At 37.2% G+C, this 15,152-nt stretch overlaps 1 protein-coding gene across 8 annotated transcripts in view; it reads right to left on the bottom strand.

Moving 5' to 3' along the window:
• Nucleotides 1-486: 486 nt before the first annotated feature.
• LOC122714105 overlaps nucleotides 487-15,152 on the bottom strand; it is a 221,895-nt gene continuing 207,229 nt past the window's right edge. For all 8 annotated transcript variants that reach the window (XM_043935137.1, XM_043935136.1, XM_043935139.1 and 5 more), the window contains one exon: nucleotides 487-4,086. The gene's annotated coding sequence lies outside the window, so the exon portion shown is untranslated. The remainder of the gene's footprint in view (nucleotides 4,087-15,152) is intronic.

Below are 15,152 nucleotides of genomic sequence, written 5' to 3'. Positions count from 1 at the left end.
ATCGAATCGTTCGGGACATCGATTCGCGATACAACCAATCCAATCCCCGTCTCGTTTTGTTAATAACATTTCGACGAAATTCGATCAGATACGAATCTCCGTTTGTTAATCGTGCTCGCGTTTCACGCGGCCACGAAATATCATATCCATCTTTCGATGAGAATTGTATATGTATATATATATATAAATATAGATTTTTCAACTGCCTCGCGTCGTTTCTATACGATATACGGAATATATATATATGCATATACACAATTGTTGGTCACTTTTGCTCGAATAACGCGCGCGAGATGGATGATCCTCGTGCGTGAAAAATGCCGTACGAATTTACCATGCGAGCCGAATAAACGTCACCTCCAAAATCGAGCAAGATTTAATCGCGCGTGTTCGGAGGATCTACGGCTCGAACGGAAATCTCGTTATCCCGAACGATGTATTTCCCTTTTTTTCCTTCGTTTGTGTGCTCTTTCTCTCTCTCTCTCTGTCTCTCTTTGTCTCTCTGTCTCTCTTCATGATGGATCATCGGCGAGAATTTTGTAACGAGATTAAATTTTGTCAAAAGCATTTTTGTCGGCTTTACGAAAAAGGAACAAAGCGTGCGGGTATTCTTTACGTTCGAGGTATTTCTAATAAAAATCTCCTCACCAATTAAATTCGCTCGGGAAATTTGATAAAACGACGAAGCAAAATCGAGGATAGATAACGGGCCGGTTATCGCTTTATCGAAATTATACAAATTCATCGAGTTGACGATTCTTCGTTTTGCATCTTTCATTTCTCGGGAAATAATAATAGGGAATGGAGTAATACCGATCATGTCCAACAACGTTCAACGATTTAAAATCAGTTGCTCTCCTCCTACCCCCCCTTTTCAGATTCTTATGAAATATTCATAAGATAAAGTAATTCGTTCGTTTCGACAATATTTCCTTTTCACGCTAGAATCGATCTCTCTCTTTTCTTCTTCTTTTTTTTTCTTTTTTTTCTTTTTTTTTTTTTTTTCTTCGTATTTCTGGCATCTCCTCGAAAAACCAGAACTATTCGATCGCAGTGTTCGTTTCTATCTACCGCCTCGTCGATATATTTAATAAGATAACAAGAAGGAACGCCATATTTACATATAAAAATATAATCTTATCGCGATCGATCGGGCCTATTTATAATATGTATAGATCGTGCACGTGTTTAATATGTATAGATAAAATTCTCCCTTCGTCTAATGTCGGCCAGTTTCGTTCCGACATTACGTTTTTCGACATTCCGTCAAGAAGATCGCGTATCTCAACGCTCGTCGTGCTTTTTCCTCTTTGCTTAAAAGTGTGAAAAAGAAGAATGGTCAGCAATAGATGCAGGATAAATCGGTATCGCCAAAGATCATGATCGTTGCGATTGATGGAATCGAGAATTTTCGTTTTCTTACATAAGAAATTTTGTTCTCGACGGGCGAAAGGATGAGAGAACTGGTTCCTCTATTCTTTGTCGTGAATATTCATTTTTCTTTGTTAATTTACGTTTTTCCTGGAAACGTAATAAAATTAATTTATCAAGAAACGTAGAAAGATATTGGGATCGATTATATCTTGTTACATCGAACGGATGAAATATCGAAGAGCACAGTTATAACAAAAAACAGGAAGTAAAATATCTATTCCAACTATTCCCTTCTCTCACGATGTACAATAAATTGTACACGCGATCTACTTTCATATTCCACGAATGGAACAACATTAAAAATTCTCGATATTTTCCTTCCAACGATTGTATTATTCTCGGCGCGATATCGCGGCAATTCTTGATTTGTATTCTCGAAGGTTAAACGGAGGAATATTGTTTCATGGAAAATTACGAGGATCGTGATATCTAAAGTACATTGCATTACATTGATCACGTATCGACACCGTTTGAACAACGATATTCATTCAATCACGAATGGAAAGGCTTGGTACATTTGTCGACTCGAACCAGTTCCCTTCTTCTTTCCCATCGTTCCACATTCGATATAACCATGATTTTCGTGGATACCTCTATAAAGATGTACATATACACAAATAAAACGACGTTACGTGAAATTGATGACATACGTACATTCGTTTTGTTGCAGCGAAACCTTTTACTTTTTCAATATTCTTCCCCATCCATTCCTCGTCCCTCCAATTATATTTCCTCCTTGAATAACAAATTCTTTCTTCCCACAAATATTTCTTCAAAAAGATTCACAATTTACATATAGCGTTTACAATAACGTTTACAATATAAAAATTATTCATCGATCTTATTCCGCGCAATTTTCGTTTAAAATCCCCAATCCCGCGCGAAACCTTCTTCGTCGATCCAATTTTCTCCGCGTCATTTCAAGCATCACAGCTAGAGAATTTCGTTGTACACAATTATCCCTTTGTTTCCCCTTCACCCCCGTCTCGTGCCCCCGAGGCGCGTTTCCAACCTCTCTCTTTTCTCTGCGCCACGCATAACGCATTATGTATGCGCAGCACGCCACGCTGCAAGTGGTGTACACGAAAATAATTCATCCAGATATTTCAAATACTTTCAAGGGGGGAATCGAGAGAATTTTCAAATATGGGAAAGAGAACACGAGGGGAGGGGGAGGAAAAATGGAGAGAAAAATAAAAACGGGGACGAGAGTGAAACGAAGAGAGGAATGATAAAAGGCAAGGGAAAGTAAGGGATGGAATTATTATTTTTTTTTTTGTTTTCGTTGCGAATATCATTTGTTTGTACACGCGATAATAAAACACGAAGATTTACATCGTAAAATGAGATTTACCTTGCTAAATGCAGCCACCAAATCCAAGTTGAAACGATTATTTTTCACGCTAGACAGGATCTAGTTCGAAAAGAATCTCGACGGCTAATTAATTATACCTATGGTCCTTCGACTATCCCAACTATTTTGGCCGTCGAAAACGTCGATGACGTTTTCGTGGTATCTGGGTTAAACCGAGGCTGCTGATGCATACGGATCACGAGAGGTCAGATTCTATTAGTGTGCACCCTTTTAGATAATACCAAGAGTTTCCTTCCTCCCTTATACGTCTCTGATAATTATAATCGTTGCGTTATATTTTTCTTATCGAGAGCAATGAATAAACGACGATTTATTAAGAGGAATCTCTCGCCTTTATTTGAATAATATACCAATTCTTGTTTGTTTATATCGTTGACTGCGCACGATTTTATATTTTTCGATGCTTTTATTAATCATTGATATCGAAAGTAAATAATATTGGAAATGTATCTCTGTATTCTTCTTCCAATTCATGCAATTTATCAATGTGTATAATTTTACGAAAAAAATTTACCAAATTTACGTAAATAATATCATTATCACCGGAGGAAATATAATTAAAATAACTGAACGATTCAATGAGATAATAACCTCCATCCTCCCGATCAACTTTCCCAACCCCTCGTCGTGTTCCTCTATCCTCCCGTAACGAGCAATAAATCTCTGCTAAACCCTATCGATTTCAAAGTATCAACATTCCAAACAGTATCAACTCCTCTCCATCACCGTTGTACATCCTTCCAATATTCCCCTCATCCGGTGTTTCTCATCACCTTGGCACCAAGAGTAATTTTGAAGATCTTCCATCGAAAACATTGTCTGTCCAGAACGCTGTCCTATTAAATTTATGTACAATAAATGGCCCACTTTGTAACGGCGATCCGTCTCCAGCTTTGTTCTTTCTTTCTTTCTTTCTTTCTTTCTTTCTTTTTTTTTCGCGCGATTTTTCACGTTAACTACTCGCGTTAATGAATGTTGTCGTCGAGACGATCACCGAGTTCCTCGAGGATGAGCTACTACTTGATCAAATTCGATCGATCGAAAAGGGAATTCTAAATTATTATTAAAGGTAAAAACGATTTTTTTTTCTCTTTCTTCTATATTTTTTTTCATTCTCGGCTGGAGAATCGGAATCGATCCATATTGGTCGAACCCTCGTTGCCGACGACGACGATTTCGATCAATGATCGGTCACCGAACTGTCCATGAACGGATGCTCGCGCACCGCGATATTCAAATCGACTTGTCGGTGGGATTCTCGGCGCTGTTGCGATGGCCTGCAACAAAAGACACCTTTGTATTAGTAGAAATAATAAATCAGTGAAACAACGAATTGAAACTCTTCGTATAACTTTTAATATTAATTATTAAAAAGCTAATTAGAGTCCTGGAGAAAATTGAATCTCATCGATTAGCTTTCCATTTTCCATTTCCCTATCCAAAGAAAAGTTGTATCGAGGAATTTTTTTTATAATATTCCTTTAATTTTCGAGATTCAAGAATGTAATATTCCCAGAATCAGCGAATACAATCACCCATCGATTGGACTAACGTAACACCATCGGTCTAAACGGATGGTGCACCATAATTACTCTGCCGAAATACATTTCCGGATAATTCCCAATTATCCAACGTAAGCTCCGGTAGGAATACAGGCAGACACCCCGTCAAAGGGGTAGTCTCGTTTCAATAATTGAGGATACGGAAGTCGAGGATACGTTCCCGCGAGATGGCGCAATAAAACGACGAAACAACGCATTAAATACGTTGTAAATAAAAAATATAAATGAAAAAAAAAGAAAGGTTCGTAGATGAGATTTCTTTTATCTTTTATCTTTTATCCGTTCCATTTCTATTTCGCGATTATTTGTAGGTGTAGGTTTCCGAGTACGCTCGCCAGAGGAGGACGAACGAGTGCTCTGAACTTCTCTGCTCGTTGAAAAACACGATTCACCGTCCTTTACTTTTTCTTCCCCGCTATCCTCCAAACTTTCCCCAACTTTATAGATTTAACGAAAAAGGAGGGGGATAAAAAAAATAAAAAACGAAAAGAAAAAATTGAAAGGAAACACGTAGAATCGTGATCGGTGACACGAAGTTCAAAATTATGCACGATTCGTCAGTTCTTCTTCTTTTCTTCGTTTTCATCGTTATCTTTCAAACTTTCTTAAACTTTCAACAAGGAAAAAGAAAGGAAAGAAATCGAAATATAATCTCGAGAAAAATCGAGCGTCATTTTCTCGTTATTTCTCTTCGTCGTTAAAATTTTTATCACTTTTAAATACGAATGAAGTTCAAATAAAAATTCCTCGAGTATCACAAACCATACTATATTTTGAATATTTTTTTCTATATGCATTCTACGTGTAAATTCTCCGAATCTTTCAAAAATTCGATCAATCACCGTAAAACAAAAACAAAAACTTTCTTAAACTTTCAACAAGAAAAAAGAAAGGAAAGAAATCGAAATAGATCTCGAGAAAAATCAAGCGTCATTTTCTCGTCTCATTATTTCTCTTCGTCGTTAAAATGAAGTTCAAATAAAAATTCCTCGAGTGTCACAAACCATACTATATTTTGAATATTTTTTTCTACGTGCATTCTACGTGTAAATTCTCCGAATCTTTCAAAAATTCGATCAATCACCGCAAAACAAGAATAAAAAAAAAAGAATTCCTCCCTCCCCCGAGGAAATTCCAAAATTGCGCCGAAAATCGGGCAATGCGCAAGCGCGCATTTATTACGCGAATTTCACGGGACAAGAGTTTCGTTACAGGGCCCCCGGATTCCCGAAACACGATCTCCCGGTTCAATCTTCCATGGAGATTGAAGCACCGTAGAGACATGTAACTTGGAATATGAATATATTGAAGGGGGCTCGTGTTATCCGGGAACACGAACGCGTTGGAAATCGCGGGCGTAACACGTTCATGGGTAACACGCGCAACGCGGTTACACAGAGAAGAGAGCTCGATGCTCGTCTTCGTGTTCGAATTCAAATGAGAAACGCTCGGTCCCCGTGTAGGATGCGTGTAATGGATATTTGGGTGGAAGACGGAAACGCCGCGCACGATTTAAGTGTGCCCCATTTGAATGCATTAATTATTCATTTTACAAGGGGAGTATACATCCCGTGATCGATCGTCTAAGTATTGCCGATTTCCACGCCGATTTCGATTTATCGAATTCCCTTCGGCAAGGGAGACGATGGTTGGATAGTTGGACGGGTTGTTGGAAGGTTGCGTCGAGCGGAAATTGATTATTTCGTTCAACGGCTGCTCTCTTCGTCTTAAATTAATCAAGATGGAAAACGAATCTGCGATTTCATTCCCGATTCTGCAGAATTTTTATATAAAACTTGGATGATAATTCTGATGATTGTAATATTAATCTTCGATCTTCGCGGGATAAAAATTGTGAATCTTTAGAACTTTAGAATCAATCCTGCGATAACGTTACGCGACTCCAAGATTACGACAGAGTTCGTTGTTAATGAACTTTAATGATTCGAGGATATTATATCAGATGTATATCAAGCGTATAGAATATTATGTATCAGTTTTCGGGGTAACTTTGAAAAACTTGGATCGCAATTAAGGATTTGTGAAGAGGATCGGTGAATACAGGTTATCGAACGAGATCGATCGAATGATATTATCTGCATCGAAACCAAATGGATTGAATCTGGGAGATCGATACACCGCCGTCCCAAGTGCATCCAGTACACACTCATTTATCACCGTGTCACCGTGCAACCGCATAAATCAAACGAAAAACGCGCGCGGCCATGGATGCGCGCATTCGGATCTTCAACGGTGACGCCTATTTTAAAACTCTAACGCACGAGCATGGCCTGCTCTGGGACAAAACCGGGGAACAAAGGCCATTGTCTTGTCCAACATCCGGGAAAAATGACAATGAAATGACGATAAATCTCGATTTCCGCCTCGAAGAGTATCAGCATTGAAAATTTTCCGCCAATGTTTCGTATTTTCTGCTCGACATTGGATATCCCGATTCTTCCTTATTCCAATCTTTTCGTCGTAAATCTCCAATGCACTATTTTCATTCATTCAAAATATATCTTTTGAAGAAATTTTGAGTTCCAAGGTTAATGTTTCGATCCAAGCCAGCTCCAGAATGAAAGCTCCAGATAAAAGTGGCGACAGTTTTTTCAAACGTTTTGATAACTGTTTTTAAATTTCTAAAAAAAAAAAAAAAAGGTCATTTGAATTTCAATTTGCTCGACTACGCGGAATACTATGTAGGAATATTAAAAAAACAAAAAAAAAAAAAACAAAAAAAAAAGAACAAAACGAAAAAAAAAAGAAAGGGGAAAAAAATGAGGAGAGAACTCAATTTTTCAACGCTGACAGGTCGAAACGAGGAATTTGGTTCCTTAAAAAAAGGATTTAAATGGATTTTCGCGGAGGGGAATATCGTTTGTTCCGGGAGGAATCATACTGTGCACGCGCGACGCCAATCGCCACGTCGCAGATTTCTCTGAAAAAGCTACGATCGCAGGATTGACGAATCGAAAGCAAAACGGGGAGGGAGAGAGGAAAAAAAGGAACGACAACAACAGGAGAAAATTGGAAATTCGTAATCCTGCGCAGAGGAAACCGGTGACGAGGATCGCACAATGGGGGTTGGATCCGGTTATAATTCTTCTCTCGTCCAAGATTTATGACAGTTTGTCGAACTCGTAATAATCATATTACTACATCGAATATTATTTGCATATTGGGCCTTGTATTTATTAGAAATGATAAGTAATCTGGTTTTTTTAGAGGATAATTATTACTTATAATTATACAACAAAGATCACTCAAATTGATCGAAGATTAATCAATTTGTTTCCAAAGAATTAAATGCTAATCCATTTTTAAGAATTGTTTAGAAAATGGATTTGATTAATTTTCTGAGAGATCTTCGATATGTAACAAATCTGAACAACTATTGAAAAACGTATACTTTGTTTGGAATATTTCTGTTCCTTTGTATATCGTGCACATTCTCTATTATTTTAAATTTTCTACAAATACATCTTCGATTTATCAATATCCGTTTAAAATCTTATAATCTGAGAGAAAAGGTTCGAGACAATTTATTGGTTTTAACATTTTTCCATTCAAGGAAAAGGATGTTACAGAAATATCGTACATTTTTTTTTTCCAAAAGTCGTGATAAAAATAGGACACTTTTGCGCACTTTGGCGGAAGAAATAGTTTAATCGGTCCACGAGTAACATCCGTTATGACACGTGGTATACTCGGAAACACGCGCGACTTTTAACACGACAGCTGGTTGGTGTACGTTCCAGAGTTTCCATTCCGCGAAAATTGTTACGAATTGTCGCGGAATTCAACTTTTTAATCGAATTTCACGATCGATCCCGCCAATGCGGGCATGCGTTTTTTAATTCATCAGAACAATTTTTACGGTGCACGGATCGAAAAAAAGTTGGAAATATTGCGTTGAAACGTTTAATCTGGCAGGTAGAGTGGGAACAAAATACCAAATATCTCTATTAGAATTTTCAAATTTCAACTATACAAAATTACCAATTTAATAATATATTTTTAACAAAATGTTTTCGATTTTCATTTTTCAAGATGACATCTCTCCTTAAATTAAATTAATTTTTACGCAATTTCCATACTTATAAATCCGCGAATGCCCGCCTGCTGTACTCAAAGAAGCGCGTATCCTAACTATTTCGCTTCCGCTGTTAAAATTTTTTGTTTCTCCATTTACATATTTCGACGATATCCAAAAAGACTTAATCGCTCGATGCGAATCTTTAATTATTCTCAACTATATGTCTTTCATGTAAAATCTTTTTAACGAAATTTTGCAAAAAAGAAAGAAAAAAAAAAAATACCAATAATTCCAAACTACAAATGATCGTCAATAGGTTGAAAGTAAATACGCGAAATAAAAAGAAATTGGACCACGTTCGAGGATCGTGCATAAACTGCGTGGAAACTGCTTCGTTTTGTTTATACGTTCCTTTTGGAACGTGACAGATCGCCGATCGGAAAGATACGCGGCCGTGCAACGCAGTTACAGAATTAATGAGTCCGCTTGTTGTCCCATCGATTCTCCATTTGTGGTCACTTTTTTTGGACGTTGGCCAACGATTGGGAGAGAGAAAAAAAAAAAACAAAAGTTCGAGAACGCGTGTTGAAAAAAAAAAAAAAAGAACGTGGTCCTTTGTTCGAATCCGTTTGTCCACGCCTCTCGTCAAATCGCTGCGCTTCTGGCTTCGCAACAACAGTCGATTAATTACTTTCCTAATAGCCATCCCTTCCCGATTGCGATAATTGTGACGTTGGGATCCGATTGGATCGGATGTAGTAGGAGCAAATCCGTATGCATACCCGATCACTTCCTATACACGAGAATTCGAATTTGAATTGTAATTTCACGGGGAGGGGAGATTGATCGAGGAGATTTGGATGTTGAATCTTATAGTAGGCGAATTATTTATTCGGGGATGAATGATGGTCGTTGAAAATTTCGGGACTGCGTTTTTCTTATTAACGAATCGTATATCAGTAAGGATCCTATATTGTATTTTTCTGTAATATAATCCATGAATTTGGAGCAGAGAATTTTGAATTTATATTTCGTTTCGAAGAGATTTTACATTTTATTTCCCATTAATCGAAGAAAAGATTATTCTCGAAGATTCATCGATTTAATTGTTTCACCCTCCGAATTTTTCCTTCCTTCTTGATAAATTTTTCCTCTTTCTCCTATTATTTGCGAAATAACGAATGAACCAGTATAAATTCTCAAATTGCACCTGTTCACTTAAAACCGTTATTTAAATCGAGCCAATTACGATCATTATTATAGAAAAATGTTAAAACACACCGATCTTATTTCCCATTAAAAAAATATCGGAGAGAATTTCAACGATAACCTCTCTCTCTCTCTCTCTCTCTCTCTCCTCCATAAATATTCACCCCCTGCCATTCGCGTTCTCTTAATTTCGAAACCAAGCTCGTGGATTAAAGGATCGAAGGAGGGCAACAATTCGCGGGGAATTGGAGGCGCTCATTAAAACGAATCCACGGATTCGCGGGCGTGGAAATGCAGCTCGATCGTTATTTCGAGATAATAAAACAGTGGCTCGTTATCGAGACGGCGAAGCGGCGTGTCACGCCATGCGAATGCCCATCGAAGAAATGGATAATGAAACATTTATCAAAACGGGGGGAAACTAATTTCTATTATTTACATCGGAACGTGTTCCACATTTCCAACCATCGAAATAATGGAGAAACAAAGCATAAAGAGAGAGAGAGAGAGAGAAGCGTAATTCTGTGGACGACAAAAATTAAAAAACAAGCTAATCGAACTTGCGAATTTATTTATAATTTTTGTCCAAGTATTTGTATGCGAGCTGTTATTTATTTCTCCTAGAATATAAAGAAATTCGCAAACGATCGGGTTTTGACTTAAAGAATTCGTAATTTTCATTAAATTTATCGATTTCCTGTTCTTCTGGAAAAAGAAATTTATTTCTCCTAGAATATAAAGAAATTCGCAAACGATCGGGTTTTGACTTAAAGGATTCGTAATTTTCATTAAATTTATCGATTTCCTGTTCTTCTGGAAAAAGAAAGAAAAGAGTATAGCGACTGTAGCATTTAATTAAATTCAAACATTTACGCGTCTGTTAGAAACGTGATGAATAAAAAAGAATTAAAGTGGAATCCTTGGTGGAAGAGGGAAAGGTTCAAGGTGGATCAAAGTGGATTTAAATTTGTCGAAAGATTTCGCGACATAAAAGAATTTCGTTACTTTAAATTTCGTTCTCAAGACCGGCTCTCCGTTTTCCCTTTACTTGGCAAACTTTTCTCCCGGTGTCCTTCCCGCCCGCGACGTCCCCGGAAACTCAAACTTTGATTTAGAATTACGCAGACCTCTCTGCTCGAAACCCCTGTGTAGCCAACACCTTTTCCAAAGTATTCAAAAATGAATACTGTCCTCCCCGGGGAAAACTTTTGAATCTGCGAGCGACGAACTTAAGTTTAGAGGAATATGGAGATCATCATCAAGGACATCAAACAAATGGTGGATGCTGGAACGATTTTTCTCATTAAGACGAGGTTTCGATTTATTCTTTGAGATCGATACAGAGTGGAAAAGAAAAGGCGCTTTTAGAGAGGCTAATTGGCGTTCCGCCTCGACGCTAATTGACAGATTCATTCCGCTCCTTTTATCGCGCGCGTGAGAAACTGACTGTGGAGAGAACGGGTTGTATGGGTAATAGGCCGGCTACCATTCCATCGTCGTCTTATAACCGTTTTACAACCGCGTTAAAAATCATGACCCAACTTTCGAGAGTCGACTTGGCTCTCCTCTCGTTTCTTCGATTTATAGCGGACTATTTCGTGCCTCTCTCGGTGTTGTGACGGGAGATGTAAAAGTTGGGACCATTTGCGTAAAGAGTGGAGTTGCGTTTCATGGATCTCGATGATTCTCACGTAGTTTTACAAGATGGATAATTCATATCCACGCGAAAAGTTTCTTCGATAATAATATTTTCAAGGAAGTATTCTCTCTTAAATTTGTTTCGGATGTGAATTTGAATAAATTAATAAAAAATCTTGATAATTGAAAATGTGCGTATTGAATCAAGATCAAAATTTATAATTTGGTAAATCGAATAAATATTAATCATCAAGAAGAATAGGAATTGTAAATAGAAATTGGAAGAGTCGAAGATCGAACGATAATTTATCGAATTTCTGTCTCGAAGTCAGTCCACGCTTTTCATAGATAGGTCATTCAGTTTCGCAATTGGATTAAACTGATGAATCACGGCTGTTAAACGCTGTTTACGTTGCGGATCACCGTTCCTCTTCTCCTTTTTCTTTTCCACTTCTAGGAAAGATATTAACCCACGATATCTTTTTTCTTATTTACGAAGAAATGTATTTCAAATCTTGTTTCTTTTTTTGAAATACAATTTACAATTATATATACAGATTTCTTATAATAAATTCTTTTTAATACAGTTTTCCAAGATATGTGTACAAAGATGTATGGAATCTTATATCAACTTCATATATCAACTTTTAAAAGTTACTTTCGAGATGAAGTATTATGGTAAAAAATAAAATTTGCCCAATACTTCTTTTCGAGTACCCCGTGAACCGACAAACTTTTAGATAAAGTGGAATTTTTCGAGAAAGTCCCTTTTTCCATTTGTAATACACCTTAAAAGAACTTTAAATCACCTATCCTACGTGCCGTTCGTGACTTATAAATTTATTCCAATCTTTCAAATACTCTTATCACACAATTATCACAATGTCCAACTTCAATCGTCAAACTTCAAAAACCCAAAAAATATTTCGTCAAAGATGAAAACGTTACAAAATTCCTCTTCTATCTACCATCTTTTTACCAAACTTCTACTCTTATTATCCTTCTACTATCCAATGAAAAAAATCAATGACGATAATTAAATTATATTTGGCACAATCTTCGGAACAATACTCGAACGAGGATGAATAAAAATTTAAAATATCCGTATCTTTTTATCTACTTGTTGGAGACACAGTTAACAACCACCATATTGTTCTATATATATATATCTCTTGATTGCTCCAGCTATAATATACTTTAGAAAAACTCTAAATCACTTATCCTGGCGCCGTTCCTTTTAAATTTATTCCAATCTTTCAATACTCTTATCACACAATTATCACGTGTCCAACTTCAAAAACCCAAAAAATATTTCGTCAAAGACGAAAACGTTACAAAATTCCTCTTCTATCTACCATCTTTTTATCAAACTTCTACTCTTATTATCCTTCTACTATCCAATGAAAAAAATCGATGATAATTAAATTATATTTGGCACAATCTTCGGAACTCGAACGAGGATGAATAAAAAAATGTCCATTTAAAATATCCATATCTTTTTATCTACTTGTTGGAGACACAGTTACCACCATATTGTTCTATATATATATTTATCTCTTGATATCGAACAGCATCATCATCGAACGATGTACCCGCCGCGATGAGGGATGAACGGATGCGACGTCATTGGTGCTCGTTCGCGATGATCTATGGTAACTGATAATGAAAGCATGGAAGGTGAGATACGGCTGGGTTGTACATAAGCTACAGTTTCCGCGGGATTCCCGTCACCCACGCCACCCCACCAGTTTCCTTCTGCCCGACTCTGTATGCACCGCACGATAAAACCTTGAATTATGAATAACGGTTAATTCACCGATTCGTATCGACATCGATACGCCGGTGCACGAGATTAGATGGAAGCTCGTGACGCGAGCGGAGATCGAAACGGAAACGGAGGCAGAGCACGATAACGAGGTACGATTATGGATGGATACCGGATGTGCTCGATCGTTTTCTGCTCGAGTTCGAGAGCACACTTTGGAGTTCGAGAGCACACTTTGGATTTCGAGGACACGTGCCTCCGATATTTTAAATTATCCATCGATTTTAAGTTTCAATTTATTTTTTTTTTAGTTATTCGTGAAACAACGTTCGAGCAACAAATGTAATTCTTCTTCTTCTTTTTCTTGTATAATTATCGAGATGATAATTTATTCTTCTTTGACTTATCGGTCAAAAAATATGAGATTAAAATTGCCTTCTTCAAGTTTCAAACGAGACAAGATTAATCCACGACAATCATCTTCGTTCTTTCCATCGATTATATCTCCGCCATTCACGGTCGTCGATTAATTTGATAAATTTCCTAAACCGGCCATTTCGCACCTCTCATTGCTCCCTCAGCTCTGTTTATTCGACTAACTTCGTGAAACGTAAATCGTGTAAAATCCAATTAAACGGATTCGATTCCCGATGATCGAATAATACCCGTTTAAATCGTATCGAGACCTCAGGTGTACCTAGCAATTTTACACGTGGATGGTTCCAATGGCGGACGGCGAAATATCGATTTTCCCATTTGATCGAGCCAAGAAACGAGCGTTCCCGCTTCGACGAGGGAAGAAAGTTTATCGCGGAACAAACGGGTCATAACTCGCGGCCAATTTATTATTAAATGGACGAGGCGCGCAACTTGGACGGAAAACACTGGCCGCCCTTGTGAATTTTAATTCACAGGGAATTGAATTAGTTGGAGTTGTGGATAACCATCAATGGAAAAACTCGTGCAAAACTTTTCTAAATGGGGATGGATGAGCACAACTTGTTCTCGAGATGTTCGATGTGTTGTGCGTATGAAAAAAAGAAAGAAAAAATCGTGTATTCCACTTTAGGAAGGGAATATCGAGATGAAATTTCGGAGCAAGGGTTAAGGGAAAGTTTTTGAAAAAATTTTGTCCCTCGCTAATTCTCGAATGGATTCATCCATCTCGAAGGAGATGTGACTTTAAACGTGATCTCGTTTCATGTTCGAACATTTCGCTCGATCCTCGTTATTTGTTTTAAAATTTGATTATCAATCAAATTATAATTTTATTAGATCACTGAGACTGGTATATCTATCCGTTTGGTAATTGTATATGATTAATTTGAATTAATATCTCGCTGAAATTAATCCACCATTTATTTTGTAATCCTGTAACCGAATTCCCTCATTAAGAAACACGAGGTGAGATAATATTATTTTCACAAATAGCACGATCGCTCGTCAAATATACATAAAGCAAAAGATAAATTTGGAAAATTTGTAATTTTCTTGTAACTCAATTTTCGAAACATCTCTCATCGATCTATCGAAGATTCGATTTTTTCCAGACCAGAGGCGAACAAAACTTTCGTCACAACGTTGACAAATTCAATTAGATAACGGATATATATATATATATATAAAAAAATATTCGAAATTGACGATATATAATAATAATAAAATAATAAAATAATATTTCCACATCTCTCTAACGTTAATGGGCCAGGTTAACGATCCGGTTAACAGGTTTATCCACCATATTTTTCCGGTCCCAAGAAGGAAGCCAAGGCAGATTTGGTCTGGAAACTTGGTCGCCGCAACTTTCTTACAAACCGATGAGCTATGGAACCGCGCGACTAAAAACTCGTCTGAAACTCGGATTAGGGATCCAGTTTAAAAAAAAAAGAGGGAGAGGGAGAACAGAAACTTGCTTGCTAAAAAAGAGACACGAAGTAGTGACACAGAAAGAGACGCACACACACGCACACAATTTCACGTAAAAACAACTACTATGATCTTTGTGTATATATATATAAATTGAATGAAAACACGAGTGGAACGAAACGAGAGACAGACACATCGGTGGAAAGGTAAAAAACGAGAAAGAGAGCGGAAGAGGAGCGGGGTGGAGAGAGAATCGTCCGAGAG

Source organism: Apis laboriosa, unplaced genomic scaffold (genome assembly GCF_014066325.1).
Source record: "Apis laboriosa isolate Shangri-la unplaced genomic scaffold, ASM1406632v1 scaffold280_cov157, whole genome shotgun sequence".
Classification (NCBI taxonomy): Eukaryota; Metazoa; Arthropoda; class Insecta; order Hymenoptera; family Apidae; genus Apis; species Apis laboriosa.
The sequence above is the reverse complement of the archived record's forward strand: the minus strand, read 5'-3'. Positions and strand labels throughout refer to the sequence as shown.